General features: G+C 44.6%; 1 pseudogene; it reads right to left on the reverse strand.

Moving 5' to 3' along the window:
* Positions 1-5,756: 5,756 nt before the first annotated feature.
* Positions 5,757-5,969, reverse strand: LOC139264811 (U2 spliceosomal RNA; annotated as a pseudogene).
* Between the last annotated feature and the right edge of the window lie 428 nt (positions 5,970-6,397).

Consider the following 6,397-nt stretch of genomic DNA (forward strand, 5'->3'; position numbering starts at 1 on the left):
TACTGGGCCTATCCAGACCGGCGTGGTTAGTTCATGTGGACCCAGCCCAATAAGTACCGGTGTTGTCCTTTTAATTTTCATTTTATGGCCCCCAACTCCATAGGCTGTACGTGCACTGCCATCCAACGGCAAAAAGTCTCCATATTGTAAGGGTAAGCATGTTAATTCCGCCCCTGTGTCTAAAAGACAGTCCACATCCTTATCGCCCACCCTCACAGTTCTATATAGCCCATCTCCCCTTTGTTGTATTAGTGCGAGGAGCGGGGCCAGGGTGGGCTCAATCGTTTTTTGCTATCCCAAGTAACTCCTTCTGTTGTTGTATTGTCAGTCGCTTAACTGCTTCTATGAGGTCATTATCTTGTGACAAGCCTGGTTTGTTGGCTGAATTGTATCCCTGGCTGCGTTCTCTTCCACGGCCATGACCTTGCTGTTTTGCCCTGCACGTCCTGGCCCAGTGACCTTCTTTCCCACAATAATGACATTTTCCGGGTAATTTTCCTAATGACTGTTTATCGGATCCTGGAATTTCCATCCCATAGCCTGTACAGCTCGGACTTTAGCTCCCACATCCCTGTCTAATTGGTTACATCGATCCACCAATGCTGCAAAGATGTTCTTCCAGTAACCTTCCAGTAACAGTCCGGTAACACCACCTTAAGCATTTTGGGCAGTTCTGGCTTTAGACCTGCCACGAAAGCTGCTTTCAGGGGTCCAAACACTTGTTCTTCCATTTCCTCATCCGTATTATTCATACCCGAATGTTCTAGCCACGTGCATCTAAACCGCTCGTCATACTCCAGGACCTCCTCTGTTCCTTTCTGTTGGCAGGCTGCAATTTTTCCCTAGTCTGACTTAGCTGGACTGAAGGCTTTCAGCCAGTGTTTAATCGCCTCCCATCCTGCGTTTAATTCTTGCTCATCCTGCCCCAAAGCTTCTTCTATCTTGTCGTGCAATTTTCTTCCTTGTGTTTTTGGCACCATTATGGTCAAAATTTGCACTCCGTCCCAGGGATGAAGTTGATATATATTTCTTAAGCGGTCCAATTGGTCCCACGTTTTCACTCCCCCTTTCTTTGGATTGGGCAACTCCTTGGACCATTTATCAATTTTCTCTGGGTTTGCCGGATCATGAAATAAGTATTCTGCATACTCCCTTTTCTTCATATTTTTGGTTCCGCCCTCATCCGCAGTCTCTTCCGATTTGACTACAACTCGTCTTTTTTTAAATGGGACAAAGCGCACCCCTAATTCTTCATCCTCCGACCCTGTATCGTCGGAGGATTCAGAATCCGTATCTATTCCTCGATCGTGTCTTCGGGTTTGCGCTTTTAATTTATCCAAACATGGGTACCCTGGGAATTGACCGATACATTTTCCTTTTCCTATTACTGTCTCTTGACCTAATGATTTTTTCCATTCTTTAATTTCACCTTTAAGATCTTTAACTTCCGCTTTCGACTTTTCAAGTTCAAGTCTTTTCTGTCACAGCTGTGCACAAACAGCTTGCAATTGGTCCTTTGTACTGGTCAGGTCCCTATCATGTTGGGAACACATTATAATTTCATTCCTCTTTCGGATCTGTCCCATAACGGCTAGGGACCATCGGATTCGCTCTTTATTTTTCATACGGGTCGTTTTTCCCCAGACCCTTTTAATCTCGTCCAAGGACCATTGTCCTTTGGAGGTTCCATACTTTTGTTCGATCTTAATACAGGTTTTAGATAAGTCAAAGTGTTGCTCTATGTATTCTTTCAACTGTTGGAGGATTTCATCTAGCGAAACCTCAGGTGGTGCCTGCCCACCTTTAACAGTTGTAGGCAATTCTTTGCTCTTATCTCCTGCTGCCATAATACTGATTTCTTTACTGGGGTCTCGAGTCATAGGCTTTCCAGCCGATCAGCAGGTCGGTGATTAATTAACTAACACACCGCCGATGTTAGACATCTATGGGAGCTCGAGCCGACTACCAACCGGAGGTTTCACAAACCGGAGGCTTTTGGAATCGTGTAGAAGGAGAGGCAAATTTAGACTTTTGACCGAGGACTTTTATAAAGAGGAGTCCTTACCTCAGTATGTAGGTCCGATGTCCAAAATTCAGTTTCTTTCCTCAGCAATCATGTTCGTGACACCAAAATTGTTAGATCTCTTAATTTTCAATGAAATGCGAACTCCGATTGTAGTTTTAATGTAACTTTATTCTGGCAGCTGCAACAAGCTCTTGGCTTTAAGCCAGGCCTTTGTCCTTCTGAGACCACATGGCCAAAATGGCTGTTCTTATACCTGACTCAATTTACAGAAAGGAACGCGCCTTCTTTGACCTTTTTGGCTCAATTGATATACTGTTAACCTTTAATTGACTCGCTACCAAAGGTCCTAAAATGTCAAGTTGATTGATGACTTAATGCAATGTGCTGAGTTTCACGTAGCAGCTTTGACTTGGGATCTGTGAATTCTCACAGCCTGTCTGAATGCAGCCTGTTTGAATTCTCTATCAGGTGCGAACACGGGGGTGGGACAGGATCTGGAGGGAAACGTGGCCGCAGGTAGGGGGGGGAGTTCTTTTCTATGTAGTTCACTTGTTTTAAAATGTTCACTTGCTGTTATTAATTTATTATACTATTGTTATTGTTATTGTTATTGCCACTAAATTGGCCAATTTTATTCAATAGTTAAATGTTCACTTGTTCACTTGTTATCATTACTTAACAGTCCACTTTCCATTCTTTCTTAAATGGTCACTTGTTAGCATGACTGAAATGGTCACTTCTTGTCATGACTAAAATGGTCACTTGTTATCATCACTGAAATGGTCACTTATTAGCATGACTGAAATGGTCACTTGTTATCATGACTAAAATGGTCACTTGTTATCATCACTTAATTACTCACTTGTTAGCATGACTGAAATGGTCACTTGTTATCATTACTTAAATGGCCACTTGTTCCTTAAAATGTATTTCTTCTTCTTTTAACGTTTTGGGGATTTTGAGGGAAGGGTGGGTTGGTGCGGGGTTGGGGGGTTGGAGGGAGGGTGTTGTTCATTAGTTGTTAAAAAAAATTTTGTTTCTTAATAAAAAAAATATTTTTCTACAACTTTTGTACCTTCTCTCTTAGTTACATAAATTTTACAAAGTACAGTTTTTCATGCATATTTGTTTGTTTATTCAGTTTACCCACGCAAATGAAACTTTCGATTAACCATAACTGTAATTGAACATTTGAATATCCACAATTAATAGTTCATGCGAAGCATTCATTAATGAGCTGCTGACGCAAAAGCTTAGCGGCCGTGTAACTGCCACTGGCTACTGGTCTTCGGGAAAGGTGTGGTGGTACCGGTGCTAGATCGCCAGGCTGATTAAGCTCCCCTATGTCCTCGCCCGCGTCCTCTCCCACCTGTTCCTCCTCTTCATCCTCGCCGGCTGCCTCATCTGTCTCCTCTCCTTCTGGAGGTGGACCTGCAGCATGAACTGGCATTATTTGTCCTCTCTTTATAGCTAGGTTATGCAGCATGCAACACACCACAATAAACTCTGCTACCTGATCAGGGTGGTACTGGAGGCTGCCTCCCGAATGATCCAGGCATCTGAAGCACTGCTTTAGGACCCCAATTGTCTTTTCAACGATGTTGCGAGTCGCTATGTGACTTTCATTATACTGTCTCTGTGCTTCAGTGACAGGATTACGCAGAGGGGTCATGAGCCAACTGGCAGGGCCATATCCTTTATCCTCCCAGCATCCAACCGTGACCTTCTGGCTGATTGACAAACAGGTCAGGGATAGCACTTTCACGTAAGATGTGCGCATCATGGATGCTGCCAGGAAATGTAGCATTTACTGTCAGAATTGTTTGATTGTGGTCAACAACAAGCTGCACATTTAGGGAGTGGAACCCCTTTCTGTTATGAAACACCTCCGCGTTCTTTAAGGAAGCTTTCAGGGCAACGTGTATGCAGTCTATTGCTCCCTGCACCTTGGGGAAGTCTGCTATTCTCGAGAAACCCAAAGCCCTCTCGGTCTGTGCCTTCCTGGTCATTGGGAAGCTTATAAAGTCCATCCTGCGAGCGTAAAAGGCTTCAGTCACCTGTCGAATGCAGCAGTGTGTAGTGTGCTGAGAGATATGGCAGATGTCGCCAGCTGAAGCCTGAAAAGATCCCGATGCATAAAAGGCTAGGGCAGCAGTAACCTTCACCTCAACGGACAGTGCGGTTCTGATGGTGCTGGAAGGCTGCAGATCATCCTTGACGAGTTGACATATCTCATCGATGACCTCCTTCCGGAATCGCAGCCTCCTAAGACAAGCATTTTCAGACAAGTTCAGGTAGGATTGCTTCTCTAAGTACTTTTGTTGGCTATACGGTCTCCTCCTCTGTCTTCGTCACCGTCTACACATTACTCTGTCACCTCTTCGATTGATCCTTTCAGTAACCAGTGTGTGATCAGTTACAATTAAAGGCAGGGAAAGCATAGGCCCCATAATCATTGTCAATAATTACTTTCACTAATTTTAATAATCTCTCTACTCTATACTCTCTAATCACTGTAGTCTGCCCTCTCTGTACCAGTCAGTTTGATAGGCCACAACAATATCATTAAATAACTTCACAATGTAAAAGCTATTTACTAAATTATTCCAATATATGAGATCTATTTAGCATAAATAAGTTGATAATACCTATTTATATTCACTGTCCAAAATTTCTGAGTACAATTTTCTTCAATTTTACTCTCTAAATAACTCAGAACTAATTCTCCACCCTTCCTCCAAAGTTAAAAATGGCGTCTGTAGTGCCCATTTCCCTCTGTAAGTCCCTGAAAAAGCAACTATTTTTGAGCACTCTTTTGGGCCTTGCATCGGCCCAGCAAAGTGTATGCGAGGTGCCGAAACTTGGGATGGGCCTTGTGTGGGCAATCATCTCGGTGATCAAAGTGGAAACTTAGGGGCCTGTTTTTCCGGCGATATTTTGGGCCTAGTTTCCACTTTTTGCTCAAAATGGGTGATGGAGGTCCATTTTGGGCCTTAGATGGGTGATGTGAAGTGGAAAGTCCAGCACATAGTCTTTAAAGCGGCACTGGTGAGCCCTGTGATTCCCTCCGCACCGCCAGCATGGAGCTACTTGTTCAACCCCCCTCAGCGGACTCTGAGTTAAGGGACTCGAGGGCCTGTTCTCTCTTCCCTGAGAGGGTTCACATTCTACAGTCCAGCCACTCTGTGCACAGTACTTGCCGGGTTTGAGTCCTAAGGATGAGTCATCTGCCTAGAGCCGCAGGTCGAGATCATGAATGCTTGGTTCACGGAGATGGCCTTCTGCAGTGTGACTATGGTATCCGCAGACCGTAGCTTATGAAGAATGCCCTCATCAGCGATTCCAATGACAAAGATAGCCCGCAGCGTTTCGGTGAGGTGGTTGCCGAAATCACACAGTGCCGCCAGCCCCCCTGAGGTCTGCAGCATATTTCGCGATTTCCTGGCCTTCGGGCCGTCGGTGGGTGTAAAACCAGAGTCTGGCTGTGAGGATGGCTTTGGCCTTGAGTTGTTCTTGGATCAGCGTTACAAGCTCCTCGTACGTCTTGGTCATTGTCTTCGCTGGTGCCAGCAAGTCCCTGACAAGGCCATAGACAGCGGGCCCACAACGGGTTAGCAGGATAGCTCTGCGCTTATCAGCCAGTGTTTTTTTTTTAATGTCCAATTTCTTTCCAGATCAACTCTAACGCCAAAGACCAATATATTTGATCTTAGGCCAAAAGGCCGAGAGGCGAAGTTGCACCGTTCCTGGAAATATTGCAATACCAGGTCAGTGCATGGAGTGGACAGGGCAATCCCCTGATCCAGCTCCCTGTCCAAAAATCAATTCAATATCATGTCCCCATAGGGGATATTAAACTGATAAGAACAGATATTACACTTGATCTTCTTATCAGCCAGTGTTGCCAGATTGTCGCCTGCCAGGTCGTTTGCTGTGAAGAAATGGTCGAGCCTCTCCATGAAGGCTTCCCAATCATCACCATCATCGAACTGCTGCAACGTACCAAGGGTAGCCATTTTCAAGTGAAGGTCCGTAATCTCGTCACCAATTGTTGTGTCTTTAGGGTTTTTTGAGGATGTAACTAGTAGAGTGGACAAGGGAGAACCAGTGGATGTGGTGTATTTGGACTTTCAAAAGGCTTTTGACAAGGTCCCAAACAAAAGATTAGTGTGCAAAATTAAAGCACATGGTATTGGGGGTAATGTATTGACATGGATAGAAAACTGGTTAGCAGACAGGAAGCAGAGAGTCGGAATAAACGGGTCCTTTTCAGAATGGCAGGCAGTGACCAGTGGGGTGCCGCAGTGTTCAGTGCTGGGACTCCAGCTATTTACAATATATATCAATGATTTAGATGAAGAAATTGAATGT

Source organism: Pristiophorus japonicus, chromosome 5 (genome assembly GCF_044704955.1).
Source record: "Pristiophorus japonicus isolate sPriJap1 chromosome 5, sPriJap1.hap1, whole genome shotgun sequence".
In the NCBI taxonomy this organism is placed as follows: Eukaryota; Metazoa; Chordata; class Chondrichthyes; family Pristiophoridae; genus Pristiophorus; species Pristiophorus japonicus.